Source organism: Colletes latitarsis, chromosome 2, assembly GCF_051014445.1.
Source record: "Colletes latitarsis isolate SP2378_abdomen chromosome 2, iyColLati1, whole genome shotgun sequence".
In the NCBI taxonomy this organism is placed as follows: Eukaryota; Metazoa; Arthropoda; class Insecta; order Hymenoptera; family Colletidae; genus Colletes; species Colletes latitarsis.
This window is the reverse complement of record NC_135135.1, coordinates 16038584-16058340: the sequence shown is the minus strand read 5'-3', so window position 1 is coordinate 16058340 and position 19757 is coordinate 16038584. Positions and strand designations below refer to the sequence as shown.

Below are 19757 nucleotides of genomic sequence, written 5' to 3'. Positions count from 1 at the left end.
AGGAGGCAACCTCGTCGAAGGAGGCGTGGCTCCGAATCGTGTTAACGACTCTAGCAAAACCGTTCTCTTGTGCTCGGAACGCCATCTTGAGAACTCGACGCGACGTTAAACGAACTCCGTTTGAACGTGGAACTTTGAAACGAGGAGTTAACGAGAACCTACGGGGACCAGGAATCATTTATTATCCCGGTATACTTAAACACTAGAAATCCGTCAACGCTACATCTGACTTTCCTGTATCGCGAAATTACAAAAACCCAACATTTTATCGTGAATTTCGAGGTCGCTTCTAAGTGCTCCAAATTAACAATTCCTGAAGAGTAAAATTGAGTTTGATGTGTATTGAGTTAGATACAAAATATGTAAACCACAATATCATGTTACCGAATACCTCACACTAGGATGAGTTGAAAAATTCTGTTTACTAAAATTTACGGGATTTTTATAAGATTTAGGACCTGGACCAGTACGGAACCTAAAATGGCCGCGATTCCAACCAATTTTGTTCAACTTTTGTCACATATTTGGGGTCCCCATCCTATTGGAAGGTTCTCCATTCTTCAATCGAGTATATTCTCTGTAACTTCTTTCAATTTTGTGATAAATTGTCTTTGTTCAGTTAACTTTTCAGCCCCCGATTCCCCAATTTCTATAGAGCCAACAATTGTCGATTTGATATGTGTCGAACTCGATTTCACAGCCCGGGATCCAACAATTGATCCCAGCTCGATACAAATATTGAGCGTTCCCCGAGTCATAATTTCAATTCCCCGGTTCTCTTATTTTTAAACCTGTTTTCGGGCAGAGGCAAACAAAAGGGGCGAGGTTTTCTTTGAAAGGGCAATGATTTAAAAAGGGATATTCGAAAAGGTTCGACCGTGAGCGATATCTGATCATCGTTTCCGCGCGCTGTCTCCTTCGCGGGACAGTACTCGACTATCGGGAGCTTATATACATTTTTTGGCTAACAAAAGGTCGTTAAAAATCCGTTAGATACGGCTGTCAGATAGGCGCGGCTCTAGTGTGCGGTTACAGGAGAAGCTCTCAAGTTGAGCTCTTTGTGCGTGATTTGAATGCAATCGGAGGGATGCCGTACGGTCGCCAGAGCAAAGGGGAGAGGGGAAAAGTACGGTTTGTTGGGTGGAGGGGTTAGGCGGTGCTAATCTCCGATCAGTGTCGAGAGCGTAACGCGATCCGACACGACGTGACGTGATCCAGACTCGATATCCAGCAAATACAACCCTGCAGCAGCCTTGTGCCTGGTGTCGAGAAGGCCAGAGCTGCCAGGGCTGTACAAAGCATACTAAAATTGACGTGGATAGGTCTGCGTGACGTATCTTCCCAAATTGAACTACTTGCCGTACGCAATAACCCTGGCAGACTGTATTGCTCAGATTCTGCATCAGAAACTTGAAGGTTTACCGAAGAAATTAACCCCCTGCTCTACGATAACGTTTTCTGTACTCAAATAACTATCGTGGGTGATTACTTTCCGTTGCAGTTACTACTTAAGCGTGCAATCTTTCGCTGAGCCACCCTAATATGCAGGCACTTCAGAATTAGATGATCCCGAATTTATTATTCCTGAAATCTAGTCTTCCAAATGGGATTACGAGTCTATCTAAATTGTAACAAGTAATAACGAAGCTACACTCGTCAAGTTTAAGCACACTGTTGTAACGAATAGTATGCCTTTTGAAAATCTTTCTCACAGTGGTGCGCTGAGCGCGCGATTGAGCAATATTATCGACCATTCCCCGAGTAGGATGACGTATGCCCATTAACTGGTCTAGTGTCTCCTACTGATGTAATGCCAAGGTGCGTCCCCATACCTGTTTCGAATAATGCACGCGGCGAACAATGACGTGTGGTGATGTATGTGGGTTACGGGTCGAGCAGCTGTTGCTCTCGACAACTGGTTCCTCACACTCCTGTGGCCGCTCACAATGTCACAATGACGTGTGAGCACTTGTGACAGCATCGTGTGGGTACTACATACTACATCGGAGTTTGTATTACAAGCGCTTGGTTGCACGCAAGGGTGGCGCGACTCTTGACGCTCCAACTACAACGCACACAGTACTCGCATTTCCAAAACCCTTATACCACCCAGCAAATCCCTGTCTCGTTGATACGCTATTGTCCAAATTCTACTTTACTTTCGCACAACATCTACCATATCTGCGAATCTAACGATACGATATATCACCCGCAAACCTCGTCATTAATCTTGGGCGTAACTGTTGAGCAAAAGACGTTTTACTACCCTTTGCTATACGATTCAATTACGAGTCATTTTTAAACAAATACTATTTAATTTTGTTCGAATTTATTCGTACGACTTCCACGAAAAAATAAATTCAAACATTCATTTTGATTCAAATCTGAATTTTACGATTGCTAATTAAATTTCTGGGTCACTATGTTTACAAATTTAGAATTTTTTTAATCTCGAGGGGAGTGATTTACGAATCCTCTTAAACAAGATACAAATATCGTTAAAATTAGAATACTCTTCGTACGATACATCTTTGACGGGTTGTCAAGGAGCCGATATATAAAGTGCATTTCCATTTTCTTGCACGGGCAGCGGTGCCTCGTGCAATTTCAATATGAAACTGTGAATAATGCATGCCGGGAGCCGCCGACATCGTCACGCAGCTCACATCTTCCCGCGATGTAAAACTGAGATAAATGGAACGCGGTAAGTTTGAATAATGAGCACTTGTAACGATGATACGTCGACTACTCTTCTAAGCGCCCTCCGCCGGTGGCGAGTGTAGCTCGGTTCTTTGATGCAAAATGTTGAATTCACCTCTGAAACGGTCTATAATCTACCAGTTAATACGGTCTAACGATACTTGTTTCTTGTTCAAAACCAACGGTCTAGAGTCTATTAAAAGTCTATAAATAATTCACTTTTTTCTACTTATAATCTCGAATGGCAGAGCTTCTAATTTTTACCAATTCTAATAGGAGTTATGTCACAGAAAAGATGTGAAAGAAACTAAGAGCCAAGATTCCTCGATTAGACTCAAAAGGTTGGGGCATGGTTTCGGTTAAACGCTGTACAGTGTCTGAAAAACGAAAAGCTAGAAGTCTCCGTTTGGGTTGATACGTGCACGGAGAGATCGGTGGAGGAAGAGGAAAGTGAATTTCACGCATCTTTTTTAAAAAAAAAAACGCGAGCAACTATACTAAATATTGAGAGGCTAGTCAACAGAGAGACGGAACAAGCGCAATGGGTTCGCGCCTTCCTAATCCTAGGGAATCTGGTCATATGTAAGGATTACGCTGGTCCGACTCAACATGGTCGCGTTGTCGCGCTAAAGCCGCGGACTAGCCATTAGCCACTGGCGCGCACTGGGTAGCCAGGACCGCAAGCTTAGAGACGCTATCAGCATTGGCTTAGTTGGCCTTCTTTCTATCTCATCCCGTGATCCGACTAGGTGGTACTCGGTCGTAGTTACAACACGCTCACTGCGCTGCCCGAAAGATGTAACGAGCTGATAGTTATCTTCATCGTACCGGGTTGAAAGCGATAGGACAGCTCTGAATGGGGATAGGTAGATTACTCTTAAGGCAACCTAAGGTGGCATAATGGCGAACCTTCGAAGTAATACAGAATTCTTTCCACGATCTGCTGCTCGTATTCGTTATGAAAAACTCTCCTTCGAGCTCCCAAACGATTCCCTTCTACCTCTCGTTTCTTCGATGAAGAAATTCGTTTCGTATCCAGGGTTTAGAAGAACGCTTCAAGAGAACAATCCTCTACTGGAAACCATCGTCTGATCCTTCGTAACTACTTTCACGTTTTGGAGTATCAAATACAAGATTATGTGAAATGGTAGGCTCCACTATACGATACAGTGATCAATCTTATTATAAAGATTGTCTGTTAGAAAGTGGCATGTATAATAGTGGACTGTTGCGTAAAAAAATAAAAGTTAATTTTGAAAATCGTTAGTCTATTTATTTGCATCCTCAAAAGTGAATATAGAAAGTTATCGCGATCAACGAAGGATAGTTTAACGGGAACTCGAAACGAAAATCGTTCAGTAGAGGCGCGGCGTTGGGAAGCTAATTGCCAAATACACGTTAATTTGACTTTCTTCGGTGCATTTGGGGGCTGGCGCGAGGTCCGCCATTTCCCTATGTTCAAAGCTCGCGACGTCGAGCGTTACGTGTCTGGAGAAGACGGGATCGGGCAATTTATCAATCCACAAGCGAGAGAACGACTTCTGGCCGGGCGGGTAATTTAACAAGATTGATGCGAAGCCGACATGCCACAGTTTCGCAGCTCGCGAGAAGGGGTCGGTTGATGTTGGTGATGTCGGCAGTATGGGGTGACGTCGGAAGGCTCCGGGGAGGATGAGAGAGGTAAAACCAGACGTGTGAGCGACTGGTTATTAGGAAGCCTCATCACGCAGGCCGGCACAGGATCACGCAGAGCATTAAAACAATGCTCCAAGTGATGGAGGTTGCTAACATCACCGTATCCACCGGTTTCACCGCGTTCCACGGAATTTGTCAAATGTCTCTATAATTGCGTTTTTCGATCGATACAACTAAATTTTTCATCAAACATTTCGCATCATCCTTTACGCCGTTTTTAATATTAATTCTCTATACTCCAAACATATTTACAGATCTCGAAAATATCTACAACTGTATTTGAATTTACATCGTATCTGTAACTCTATAGTTAGTACATATCGACGAAACACAGTAGTAGGGTGAAAATGAAATAGGATGGATCTACTCTTTAATTATTTCCGTTTTAAGAGAGGGTTTCAAAAAATTGGAAGGGCGTCGATCTTATATTTCTTTTCAGCCTTTGAAATTTTAATTATACGAAGCCACTACTTCTTACTTTTTTGAAGAAGCGTATTGCTTTAATTTCACTATGAATTAAGGGGTGTATCAAAATATTCGAGACGTTGGGAAACACTGGTCTAGGCGTTTGTCCAATTATTCACCCACGCGGAGGGATGATCCAGCAAGGCGTCAAGGGCAGTAGAAGAGGGAAGCAATATTAATTGGCTCGTTTATTGCGATGTGGGCGGCCGTAAGTGTCGGTTTCTCTCTTAACTTTCCGTCGGGGGTTAGGTGGTTTCCGTTGTAAGGGTTGCAGGGATAATGTGGCGTACGACGTGTCCTGGTAAATCACTTCAACTTCGTAATATTTAACCCTTTTTCGTCACTTTCGCTTTCTGCTGTTTGCACCCCATTACACTGTCTCGACGCCACATTTAAACGAAGCCTTCCACACAATTTCCTCGTTCTTCGTTTCGCACCTTCAGGAAACTTTTAATACTTGTTACGAACTTGTGTTTCTATAATTAATTAACGGATGCTCGAAATCGTGCTCAAACGCGGAATAATTCAACGGAGGCCACGTAATTCAGCAGAAAGGGTTGAACGGACATTCTAACTGTATGTACCCGCGAGAGAGTCCTTATTCTTCGACTGTGAAAAGTACGAGTCTCGAGTAAACGTCAGGCATAACTTTCTCCCGCGAATAGTATCGTAAAGACAGCGCAGAAAGCAGCTTTGGAAACTGGCAAAGAGCGCGTCGCTACCGCGGCTACAACATCTGAAACGTATTCAAGAAATTGGCCGCGATATCGGCGCCAATTTATCGCCGTGGAATACTCGAAAGTTGCGGCAATGCCATCCGCGGATGACTTCGCAAACGCGGCAGTTGTCGTCACGGTAACGCAGAACCGCTCGCAACCGCGAACATTTGAATAATTCGGTCGTTTGCAAGCGAACTTACACCGCCATGCGCATACACCCGGATCATGGCTGCTACTTACTGCGCCGGTACACCAATCTCCGGGTAGTTTTCAAGCCCGTTTTCGTGTCCCGTGAAAGTGGACATGTTTTTGAACGCGCGTCCTCCCGCTGCGTCGCTTCTTTTCGAGCCTTTACGGCGATTTTGTGCGTAGAAAACAGCCTAGAAGTCTCATAGACTCCCGAAATTGAAACATTACTGGGTGAATCGCCTAAAGTCCCGACCAGACTGGCAGACAATTGTCAAAACAAAAGTCTGGAAACTGTATCCAAACAAATGGTCAACTGCGGTTTGTCTTAGCTCTATCCAGACTATTTTCCGCGATTCTTAGCTGGACAGTTGCTGAAATGGGATGTTCTATCGTGTGGATGTATGTCAGTATCTGCAGATTGTCCGTGGACACTGACTATTATCCAGATGAGCTTTAACTCCTCGTCTGAAGATGGTAACAGTTCCTCAGTAGTCAGCCAGCAATATGGTCTTCCAATTCGTTAACGTCTTCATTGTCCACCAGGTTCATAAACACCCCCAGAGACACAATTTCTTGCACCAATATAACATTCTAGAGTGAGTCATCCAACTTGATTTCTTTAACTTCTCGTCTTAAGATGGTTCCTTAACCATTTCTTACTATTCCTTGATAGTTAGCTCAGCAATATGGTTTTCCAATTCTTCAACATCTTCGCTAGTGCAATTTTTCAAGTAACTAAAATGTAGAATCCAGACAGTACGTTCGTTGAATATTGTTGCGTTCCAGAAAAATAATAGCAAGATGGTTACTGCAAAAAGGGAACGTTTCCTTATGCTTCTTCGATTCTATCACCGTGGTGTTTTGTTAAGCCCAGTAGATTACATTTTCTCGCTCATATTATGCTTGTTGGAAAGGTTTACGTAACATTCTGGAAAGTTACAAAAATTTCAACGCCCGCAAGCGATGACTTAACGGACTTTGAATATGTTCACTCCAAATAAAAATTACACGCGTTTTTATTGAAATTTGTCGCTTTGACGATTACGTTAAAATGCGTGTTTTCTTTTAATTAAAATATTAATTTCAAGTATGCATTCCATAAATCTAGCGTTAAAGGGGCCCTCGACGAAGAGCTTCCGCGGAGTTCGAAAGTTCAGATTACGAACAAAGATAGTATTTATGCCCTCGTTAGTTGGCAGCAGCGTGTTCGAGCAGATGGAAATTATTTTGGCCACTAAAAATTCGTTTTCCGAAAGCAGTTTTAATTTTTCTTCGTAAAATCCGACGTTTCGTGTGCACGAACCTAATACAATGGGAATAAGGTTAAGCCGCCGCTGGCTAAATAGACCAGGGCCGGAGTCCAAAAAGTATTTATCTTATGTAAATGATGCACACTGGCGTAGAATCTGAAGCATAAAAGGCTGGGAAACTCCATTATAACCGGAAAGTAAAGTTTTGTTGGTAACTGTAGCTGGCACAGTTTTGTCGGGATGAATTTACATTCAGATGGCGCTATCTAATCCACAGTAAGTTAAAAAATTTACGACTTTCGGTAAATCATGGCTCGGATCTGCTTACCCCGCAAGCGAATAGTGTTGTGCGTCTGAATTGTTTATGGGTCTGCCATAAAACAATGATATGAGGGATTATAACTCAGTGAGTAATGAAATTTTTTGTACCCGTGGCATCACCTGCACGGTTTCGCCTACGTAAAGTTATGACACCTTTATTTATCAGCAATGATTTGCAATCTCCCCCCGCTTTAGAAATATCGAAGTTTCATACCGACTGATTTGTAAATACTGTCCATAACTTTCTATCGAATCGTTTGAATTTTTTTCTATTTTATCGACTCGATTTTTACTTTTATTTACTGCATAACGGAAATTATACTCGAACTATTTTTTCTTTATTATATATTTTTACTGGAATCGATAGTAAACCAAGCAAAAAACAAAGTGCACTTCGATTAAATATTCCTTACCGGAAACGTTGAACTATCTTTGTGAATTATTTGTTATCCGTTAGTCAGAAACATACGGACAAATATCTTGTTTCCTGCAACTTTTCGATAACCCAAATCTGGGAAGATTCTATTAACTTTTCTGACACTTTGTTGTAAGTTCTTTTATTTCCCTAGGGAAGTTTCTGTTATCCTGTATTTTCTATTTGCAACTACTTTTTTTCACTGGCGTTTGAAAGCGATCGTGCTCGAATACGTAAAGGTAAACGCGGGATCAATAACAGATATTGTTGCGAAGTTCATACATGCATAAATGATGGCTGTCCATATGAAGGGTATTCAATTTCCTGTGTCGCGTGCAATATTATATTAAACGTTCGTTCGGTAAACGATATGCGCGCAACAATGAGCTTTTCGAAAGTTTCGCGATACTGTACTAGATTAATTAAAAGGTCGTTGGATCGCTACCAGTAAGCCTATCGTATTTGTAACTTTTAAAAAAAGCTTCAAACGACGTATGTTTGCATAATACATTTTCTTATTCAGACTCAAAAAATATGCTGACAAAATTTCGTCGTTAAAAACTGGGACACCCTGCACGTTCGGTTCCCTTAAAACTTTCTAAATATTTGAGGAACAAATGCTTTCGAGTCGATCAAATTAAATTTAAGTGAACGTACTTTCCTCCTGACGTTGTTACGCCACTGAGTCGTAATTTATCCGGAGCGTTTATGGCATTGTTGTGAGGCAGAGCTTGGCGTCGTCTTATAAAACCAATTTCGCGGGTATTATGGAAGCTGTCAGTCCCATAGGTGAGTTATAGCAAACGTAGCCTGCAGCACAAACACGTATTACCGTGTACCAGCGTTCTTTATATTTACGCCAACAACACTCATTATAACGTGAAATTAGCAGTTCCTACCTTTGATGCCCGTCAATCTGCTTTACCTGAACTTTTTCACCAAAATTCTACATTGTTCTCATCGTCAAATTTTATGTAGTCGTTTGGGTCATGTAATTCTTGTATGCAATATAACGTATTCAAATTTGAAGCAAGTTTGGTCATTAAAACCTGTGACACCTTGTACACGATAGATAAAAATTTAGTCTTTTTTCTTTATTTCTCTGTAAACAGACACGATAAAATAGTACGTTCAAGCTTCTATCGAATAACGATACGTACACTGTCATAAAATAATAATATCAACTCTATTATGATACGTGATTGACATTATGGAAATTAATTCATTATCAGCGTTAGTATCTAACACGACTCTAACGAAATATCGGTAGTAAAGTATCGACGAACAGAAATTTGCTAAGCACGATATTAATTTTGCTCTTAAAAATTATGGAATAATCTACAATTTTCTTTTCGATCGACTTATACATATAAACAGGTTTGATTCATCGCGCCATTTTACAGCGACCGTTATTCTGCATTTTCATTTTAATTTATTCACAGCCCATTGTCTCGCGTTTAATAGCAAACAGCACACCTCGCATTAACGCAATTCTCGATATTTCAAAAACGTCGATTATCATAATTGCAAGAAGTTGCAAAGGGCAGTAAGATATATCAACTTGTATTACTCAATTTCGTGCAGTTATCGCCCACATAAATCACGAGCACTTAAGAAATTGATTAGTTTTTGCTAGTTATCAAAAATATGAAAATTATGACATTTCAAACAACGGAACGAAAAATTAAAATTACGGAGCATACTCCGTCGACCATCGTACCTAAACAGCCTCGTAACTTGGGTTATCTCTGCGCGAGTTGCTTCGAAAGACTCATTACGCAACTATCAATCATAATACCGTTACTATCTGTTTGTTTTGTGACGAGTGAGAGCAATTTAAAACGAGCGCGTTGATAGACAGCCATTTCTCCACGCGAGTCGTCATGCTGCTGAAAGTCATTGTCAATTGTCCGCAGTTTATGGTCCGTCCATCATGAGCAAAGACAAGGTTGAACCGCGGCGCGGGACATTGGAAGATGGTCGATGAAACGTGTACGACGAGAAATGAAAAAGCGTGCCTCTAACAGGATGCTTTCTCGATGCCAAAGGTGCATCGCTTTAAAGTGATTTGACGGATGATGCCGGTCGCGAACACGAACGGAGAAATTTGCAACGACCGAAACATTAGCCTGCGAGCTTCGAGCAGTTGTTCCGTTTAGTATTGCATTTTTAGAATCTACGAATCGTATGTCGATTTTAAAAGGAAATGGTACACTCGAAAAAGTATTAAATCGCGCTTCGTATTCGGAACGAGAGAATGTTAATCTCCGTTGGACGACGACGAACGGAAAAATATCGATGAACAGCGCAAATCAGAAACGGATTGCGAAAACAGGTGCTGGAGGAACGAATCGAGTTAGGCAGATTTGCGTAATCCAATAAAAAATACCATACAATTTTGTGCCCCGACAGGAAATGGGACGGAAGCGTTGAATCAGGATGGCAAGCACGTATCGACAAGCTGGTCACCAGCACGCTCAATGGAAATCCCAAATAAAAAGAAAGGAGATAGACATTGCCTTCTTCGTAACCACGACCCACCGCCTCTACATTTCTTCTCTTTTACTCAGCCCCGTACGAGTGCTTTCAGAGCAGTCAGCGCTCTCTGATGCCTGAACAAATCTCACCGACAACTCCTTGCATGCAGTCCAATTTAACTAAATCCTTTCCGCTTTTCCTCCACGGAGGGTGGTAGGGAGGGAAAGTAAGGGTGCAGGACAGGAAAGGACAGGGAGGGAGAAGCCATACGTGAAGATAAGATTGGAAAAGTTGTATGAGGGGCAACTTTAACAGCTATATAACCATTACGGTGCCGATAAAGTGGAATCTAGTGTCTTAACGGTCTGGAACGAAATTCCGGATATAGCATCGTATATTCCAATAGAGTTAAACACGACGTTCAGATACTCGTTTTCTACTTGCCGCCGTGAAGAGTGTACCGTGCATTTATTGTCCGATAGATCTGAGGAATCGCAATTTCCACGCGGGCACGTCACAACAAAAGTTACTGTCGCCCCCGGAAACTGAATTAACCCTCCGTAGCAATGGTTCTTGAGCTTCCTTTGGCTGCCCGACAAAGCTCGTGAATATTAATTAAATCAATGTTTTCTAATCAGCGTTGAAAATCTTGATTCGCTCAAATATTATCAAAAATTATAATAGATAAGAAAATTTTGCGAATAAACGTTCAATTTCAACGTTATTGAAATAAAAATGATTGTTAAGAGAATTCTGTAGTATCAAAATTCATTTCTTCAAAACGATACTGTCAAAGAATTTCTATCATTTTCTATTTTTAGATTAAATATAACCTGTGTACAAGATCAAGTAGGGGCTCATTTTCATTGGAAAAATACGCCAAACGATAATATTCTGTTTATACTCCTATATATCCTGTTTACTTGAATTCCAATTTACACACTCGAAACCGGAAGTTATTGCAATTGAAAATTGAAATATTCGATTCATTAAGCATGCTCAAATTGACTTACATTAACCGCATTCCCACAGAATACATCAGATCGTTGTTAGTTAGTGCTGTATATTTGCATCAAGGCAATTAATCAGTTGTCGCAGTTAGTTAATTCCAAGTAATCTCGTTAAAATACCAAGCAGCCTTGAATAAAGTAACACGATAAGAGTAATACCATCACCGGCGAACGGTTTCGGAGCGTTGCTCTTACAAGTCTCCTATTTATGCGCAAATATACGAACGTAAATATTGTACCATTAGATATAACTTTCCACTTATCCATTGAACAACATCAATGTTTTTAACCTTCGTAGTTATCGACATGTCGCTGAACGACGATATAAAACGGAATCTAATTGCTATTCTATTCGAACTAAATGCTAGGGTTTCGAAACGTTCTTTTATAGAGGTCATAGTTCACGAGTAAATGTGGGTGAGAGAGGTAAATGACTCAGCCTGCATAAAATAACACAAATATATCGGACGATGAATTTCTAAAGCAGTTGCAAAATAGTAAAGATGGACCAATCGTTTGAAAAAATATTCAAACGATTTCGAATTATAGCGAAAACAGTGAAAATCAACTTGGAACTTGGTATCTAACACGAAACTTAAAAACTCCCCGTATCCCCTTTGAGAAGCCACTGTTTGTTAGATTTAAGATGACCCCTCAAATGGAATAGCCTAGCGCAAAGGGTTAAGTATTTTGCGGTGTTCCATTTTACGAACTGTTCCATATTGCATCCGTTTATTTAGACGTACGATAATCTATTATGTAAGGGGGAGGAAAGTTCACGTAATCGCGAAGGGATTTTGTTTTTTAAGTACGGAGTTTTTGCGTCCGTTTGCTTAGATAGTCAAGAGGGCTACATCGCAGGGCGATTGGAGTCCATAGGATAAGACAGCGTAGTCGGACTAATGGGGTGAAAATCACTTAACCCCTCGTCAATGCGAGGCGAGCGTACGTTATTCAATTCACGCTTAAGCCAACGATAATAACATCAGCCAGCAGCAGGCAGCGTGCAAAGTCAAGGGCTGACGTAGCGGTGAAGATTTACGGGCACGGGCTGGGGCATGCATCCTGTATGAATGTCGGGGCAGCTTGTAATAATTCAACTCCGCGGCCACACCTCGGCCACTTCCCGTCTGCAGTCTGGCAGGGCACGACCACCGAGCGGACTGCTGCTCCGTTGCGGAGGGGTTTCCGGTAACTGCGCGGTCGACATCTCTCCTCCTCTCTTCCTATGCTCCCCTGTTCTCTCTTCCTCCCTATCTCCGGTATCTATTTCTCTCTGTTCGCCAGTTTCTTCTTTCCTCTCTCGTCACCCCTACACGCCCCCCCTCACGTCCTCCCACCCGAACAGCCACCCTTATCCGAGAGAGCTCGACCCAAGAGAGCGAAGAGCTCTAATATATCGGCCGCACACATTGCACTGGATGGAACGCAATATGTCCGCCGAGAAAGGCAATAACCATTAGGTCCCGAGAAAACTGCCCCATTTCAAACGACACGAACGGTCGAATATCAGGAAATTTATATCTGGTAGCCCTCCCCGTCCTCTCCTCCGCCCTCTATCTTTACCCCTGCCGGGCTACCACCTTCTTCGTCCCATTCGTCGAACCCCGAGCGCGAGACGTAGAGATCGTGCTGGCTAGGAGTCTCCGAGACATATCGCGCAGAGTGGAAAAGGTTATAAACGTAGAGGCAACTCGCTGGGGAGGTCGGGCAAAGTTTTCGTGAGGGACCTTATAGTAGTGAAACCGGAGGTTACGTCCGCGTTTCGCTTTATACGATCGGATATGAAGTGCCGGTCACGTGCTCCTGGCTAACCGACGGTGTTACCCACTCGGATACACCGATTTGTTGCCCTTTTGTCGAAAGGATTCTACTTTTCTATCTAGTCTAACTTCAAACCGACCACTTCGCACAAACAACCGATTAATTGCATCTACTTTTTTTAGGCTTTCTACGGTCTTATTCTACCGATGTAACTTCAAACCGATCAGTCCACAGAAACAACAAATTATTTACATGTACTGTTTTCAGAGAAATATGGAGAACCATTACTTGATTACACTAATTTTTTATCCTTTGTAACTCCAAACCGACGAGTTTAGAGAAACGACAAATTAGCGACATCTATCTTCTTACAAAACTATAACCATCGATCTGTTGAGCTTTTATCAAAAGGCTTCCTACGATCCTATTCTATCCACGTAACTTCAAACCGACCAGTCTGCGGAAACAACGAATTAATGACATGTATCTTTTTAGGGAAACGCGAAGAACCGTCGCTGGAATACTTTTGTTTAACTTCAACTTGCAGCGTACATTTATTTCCAATCTCCGTTGGGATTTATTTATCTTTCTGAACAAATATAGGTACCTACCAGAGTCTTTGGACGTCTGTTCGAACGGGGAGACTTCTATTACTTTCGGAGGCGATAATGCAAGCTTCATTTGCGAGATCTGAATATTTATATCGTCGATAAAAGATAAACACATTATCTGCGCGATATAAACGGAGGATTTATGACTTAAGCCGAAACGTAGGCGTCGTTCCGTCGACTACGGGAGAAATATTACGCATTGCTCTTTCCTTGCGACGACGGCCGAGAGCTGTCGCATAACAAATGCTCGTGCCCGACAGTCGTAAACTAGACTCGCGCTAAAAGCCTCCGTCGCCCTTCTGCGTCCTTCTTTCCCTGTTTAAGGATGTCAAACTTATTTTACGTTTCGCCGCTCGCGAGTCACATTTTCACCGACATCGACTTTAATTGAATCTCGAGCCACGAATCTGACAACGGTCTTGTCCCCTTTCGAAAGGTACACGTATTAAACACACTAAACGTATGGCACAATCGTTCGTGCATTCAATTACCAATCTATTTCATTGCTAGCTCTAGAATCAATGTTGCTAATCTCTGGCATGTTGCCTATTCGCGTCTTCGCGTTCACTATCCATCTCGTTTTCTTTCTTCTGCAGGCATTACTGTATTTAAAGTCTTTTCTCTTCGATCTGGTACCTTACGTGTCACTATTGCCATCTAAAAAATCCAAATCGAGCATACGGAAACTTTGTCGATTCAGCGTACGTTTACATAACATTCTTTCGTCATTTCGACCCATTAAAAGACCGAGACACTCTGCGTGAAACGTTGACAGGTACGAAAAGGTTTCCTAGGCGTGGATCTGAGACGGTGATTTATGGCTGTATCGCTTTGGCTCCCCGCTGCGTTTACGATAGTCACTATATTTGTTTCACCGTGCGTACTTCTATTCCCGAGACTTCTCTAGCGATACCGGCCGCAAAATTTGAGAAAGACCAACTGCCAGGAATATTAGACGTTCCGTTACTAGGTGAGAATCGACGTATCTGCGGTATGTCGTAACGTACACCGCGTACGAGCCACGAGGCGAGTACAGTACGGAGCTGCAGGCAGAAATTGCTTTTCCCCTATAAGGCGCCATTATCACGCACCATCTTGTTCGAATGGCTTCGTAAAATGCCAAACTGGGAACTCGGTATTGCTGTGTCCAGCGCTGCGGTCAGCTTTGACCGTTGCAAAAACTCCTTCCCCCCTCCTTCCACTTCTCTAGAACCGTCCCTGCCCCTGCCCCCTTCCGCAGAGACATGATTGTGCGAGGAAATTGTGGTTGCTCTTTCTCTTCGTGTCCTCTTTACCCATCGTCTATGGTCCCCACCCTTTTCTTCTTCCAACGCGGAGTAGAAGCACTTTTCTTCGAGGGTGTTGGAGTGTATGGAGGACATCGTCTGGCGAAAAGAGGGCGCCAGTTGGTGGTGGAGGAGATAGGATAGCTCGACGTAATATCACCAGACTACCTTGCACACGCTGGCCAAACATAACGGTGCAACTTTTGCCAAATGATGCCATCCGTTTAATTTCTTGGAACGACTCGGCGGACGTTTTCCGGCCGAAATATTAATAACGCGCAGCGTTCGTGGCGGGATTCAATGACTGTTACTATACGAAATTTTGTGACAGTATCGGATTGCACGGACAAGCTGCGGACACTGCCCCCCCCCCCTCCCCCAACACCAATATACCCCCACAAATTTTAACGATTCATTCACCGAGACGAGTTTGTTTCGTGAATTTGGAAACCGCGTGATTAGGAAGAAGGACAATTTTGTATGTCGAGTGATGGCTGGAAACTGATCTCGTGATACAGAAAAATCGCTCTGTGATTAACACGTGACTGCCACGCTATATTTCCAGTTACCATAAACCCCCATATAACGCAATTTTATTTAAGGAGGTACTTCAATCTAGAAGACCAATTTTTAAAGTTTTTTAAAAAAAACGGCAAGACTTTCTTATATGATTTTTAGAACACATATTCATCAACATCTTATGCATATATATATTACTTTTTTCAACTGAAAATAATGAGACTTACGTATGCTGCGTGTGGCTGAATGTAGGTGTACAAACAAGAAGTGGTCTGACGGTGTGCAAGATTTCAATCACTCTAGTAATCTATAAAAAAAAAGTAAAATAAGCTCCTTGATTAATATGAATATGACTATCGTATGAATCGGAATAAATAAAACGTCGGAAAAATCTTCTTCGGTAACATTCATGCTGAAAAGATAAACTTAAATTCGGATCAAAATAGCCCCGAGAATTTGGCGGTTTTGCTTTTATTTCGAGAAGCGACATCGCCAGTTTGCGTCGTGTAGGTTGATAGTAATTTTTCATCGCTTATACAACCGTTATTGCGACACATTGTTCACAATGTTGTGAAAATAAACACAATTTGCTTCGGTCTATTTGGTCGATATAACGAGTTCATTCTTGTACCGCAAACTTTTGGCACTTAGCCCTTCCATCTTGTGAAAATCTGACAACGTTTTAGTAGAATTGCAACGATGTTATTTTATGTCTCGTTTCTGGTATTTTTATCACATTTGTACCTCGAAATCAGGAATATTCATCGCGTGTTCAACTATTAAAAGTGTTCTAATTAAAATTTTAGCAAAGTCAGTCCATAAGTCAGGTAGATAATTCAAACAACATGATTAAAAGTAAAATAATTGCATTGGGAACTTCGTTATTAATGTTTACAAGCGTATACAATATAGTAAGCGACGCTAACGATTAAAATATTAAAAGTTTTAATCGGATTTAGTTTATCATTTGTTCAGTTCATTTTAATGGAGATATTGTTCAAAATGTCGACCATCCACTCGTATATAAAGTCGTATCCTGTGGATTAAATTACGACGAACTCCTTGCAGCGTACTTTGTGCTTTAATTTGTTCGAACGCTGAGATAATTCTTCGTTTTAATTGGTCAAGGCTTGTTATGTTTTGAAAATAAACTATTTTACGATCCCTCTACAGATAAAAATCAAGAGGCGTTATATCCGGCGATCGTGGATGCCGAGCTACTGTTTCCATTATGGATCCAATTTTCGAAACGTTCATTTAAAAATTGATGTTCGCTTAAATGATAGTAATGACTCGATAGTAAACATTGTATCTATTGCAAATCCACAAGAATTCAAAAAAGAAACTATAATACATTGTAAAAGAATAGTATTACGTGTAAAATAGAAAAAATATCGTTCAAAATAGAAACGCCAAAATATGGTGAAATATGAAATAGCCGTTCATTTATATTTAATAACGAAGTGTAATTTAGACATTATGTTACGTAACTCGAAAATACTGATTAGGAATCACGATGTATTCTGCAATCTGATGCCCGTGAATCTTGACAGGCAGGCAAATATACTTTGCGACAATGATATAATCGTTATCTTATGTCATTCAAAATAAACCGCTATAATAAAAGTTATGTCTTTATTCGTCATATAAACCGCGGGAAACGTCGAGGGCCTAACAATATCGCAGACTAAACTTTGCACGAAGCCTTTCAATTAATCGGGTACCTTTGTTCGAGCACTCATCGACCAAATATAATAATCCTATTCACTTATCTTTGATACTACTTTTTATAAAATTATTTTGTTTCGTTGTATATATTACTTTTTATCTTTTAAGTCTTATTTGGTATATTTTAAAGTATGGATAAGAGATACGGGTCTATTATATATTTGTGAAATTTTATTTTGTACAGATAAATTCAAATAAGGAATGATTCCAAAAATTAGTCAAATTTTACACGATCCGTACACAATCGATAAACAACTATTTCTTTCGAGACAAATCGTAATAAATTCAACAAAGAATAATATTTCATTTAATGTAGTGCGTAAAAAGAATCGCGGGACTTTCTTCTCTGCATGGCTGGCAGAGAGAGACGCGAGATAAACAAGAAGACGAGATGAAACGACGTTATTTATGGCAGAGTCAGGATTATGCGCAACGAAACATAAATATTTGTTCCTTCCTTGGAGATAACTCGTAATACACGCACTATATAAATCCATTCGTCTTTCCAGCTGTGCCGGATTCCAACATGCCGTCGTCGTTGCGGGAGATGCGTTCAATACATATTGCCTTTTACCCGGCGTCAAGACTTGTCTAACTAAAATTAATTATCCTTCCAGTTGGTCCGCCGTTATTATAGGAAACGTGTGTTCTATGGTTATATTTATAATCTCCTCTACAGTCTTGGATCCTGCTGTACGTTACGTCATTGTTGCAAAATCTTGAATAACTTATCCAATGACTTTGTGCAATTAGTTCCTTAAGAATTCTGTTATTATATCGAAATCTAATTGTTTCCAAAATAAAGAGTTTACAGTTCGATTCATTCAAAATTTAATCATTGAAACGGAAAGAAACTATTGTGTAAGGGGAATAAGATAAAATGGGATCAATGACAGTGTCTAAAAATGAGTAACCATTAAATGTTACATGGTACTAAACTAGCCCGATTCTACGAAGGTGTCGAGTTCGAAAAACGGAGGCGCTCAACGTGAGTATTGAGACGTTCATTAGCAGCGGGGTACACTCAGCGTGACTACTATGGCATTACACGTAATTAAGAGAAGAAAAGGAAAGACTATAGTATTCCCTAGCTTGTCGACTGAATCCTGGGGTTTAAAAACCCTAATAAATTACCAAAATATCACACAGGCATTCCCACCACTATTTTCTTTCTTATGGGAAAATAAATCCGAACATAATCCTATCCAGGGTATTTTTAATCGTAATATCCCTCATACTTAGTCTCGATTTTCGCGTTTTAAGTCACCCTTTCATCCATTCCAAGAACCAAACCTACACCCAACAGAGTCATACAACCTCAAACCACGATGTTTAGTCTTCCAAATTTTACTGTAAGGCACACAAAAGTCGTCGATTTAATATTTCCTTGGAAAGGTCCGTTCAAACATTAACCACCCATACCATGAATCAAACCTACATCCAACAGAGTCATACAACCTCAAACCACGATGTTTAGTCTTCCAAATTTTACTGTAAGGCGTACAAAAGTCGTCGATTTAATATTTCCTTGGAAAGGTTCCGTTCAAACATTAACCACACATACCATGAATCAAACCTACATCCAACAGAGTCATACAACCTCAAACCACGATGTTTAGTCTTCCAAATTTTACTGTAAGGCGTACAAAAGTCGTCGATTTAATATTTCCTTGGAAAGGTTCCGTTCAAACATTAACCACACATACCATGAATCAAACCTACATCCAACAGAGTCATACAACCTCAAACCACGATGTTTAGATCTTCTAAATTTGACTGTAGAGCCAAACAAGTCGTCGGTTTAATTTTCCCTTGGAAAGGCTCCGTTTAAACATAAAGCGATCCAAGAAATCTGTAAACCACACTGTCGTGTGATCAACACCGCAAGTTACGGAACATGTAACACCTATTTTGTACCGTCCGTTGAAGTTGATCTTCCGTGTTTCGTCTTGTTGTTACGCCGCGACACGTTGTCTCGGTTGGTTTCCTCGTTGGTTGGTCGATCTGTTTGATTCGGTGCATCATCCGTCTTCGTCCGCAGTGGCTCGGTCTCTTTTTGCGGTTCCATCCAACCCCTTCTGTGCGGCTCTCACTCGCTCCACATACCGGCGTCGAGGCATCATTAGCCGGCATTGTACTCGCAACACGCATACCCACTCGAGGTAAGAGTTACCGCGACACCCGCTGCGCCAGGGAGATCTGCGATAGAGTTAATGATGCTGGGACCGCGGCGATTTAACAATAAGCCGCATTATTTACAGTCGGCTCTCGGCTCCATTACCACCGGTTGTCCGCTTCACCTGGTCGTGGCTCCTTTCTTTTTTCCCTCTTATTCTTTCCTCTTCTCTCTCGGATGTTTGCTCGCCGCGTATCCCTCCCTTTCTCGTACTCAAGCTCGTACGTCTTGCGCGGCGGCTTGCATTACTTCACCACAAATGCTCGAGGAGCAATATTAAACCTTTATAATCAGTCGGCACCTACGCCGCGTAAACGTATTTATGTTCAAGCCTACACTCAGCGACAAGATGATATAGAACGCCTCTGCAATTTTGCTCTTTCTCCAAACTAACGCAACGGGCGAACAACGCGTTTAGCCCGGTTTCAACA

At 41.4% G+C, this 19757-nt stretch overlaps 1 long non-coding RNA gene across 5 annotated transcripts in view; it reads right to left on the bottom strand.

Moving 5' to 3' along the window:
- Nucleotides 1–19757, bottom strand: part of LOC143347441 (uncharacterized) — a 118242-nt gene that overhangs the window by 75342 nt on the left and 23143 nt on the right. The window contains exon 3 of one of the 5 annotated variants that reach the window (XR_013080609.1): nucleotides 15650–15729. The exons of the other annotated variants lie outside the window; for them this stretch is intronic. This is a non-coding gene — a long non-coding RNA (uncharacterized LOC143347441). The remainder of the gene's footprint in view (nucleotides 1–15649; nucleotides 15730–19757) is intronic. 5 annotated transcript variants of the gene reach the window in all.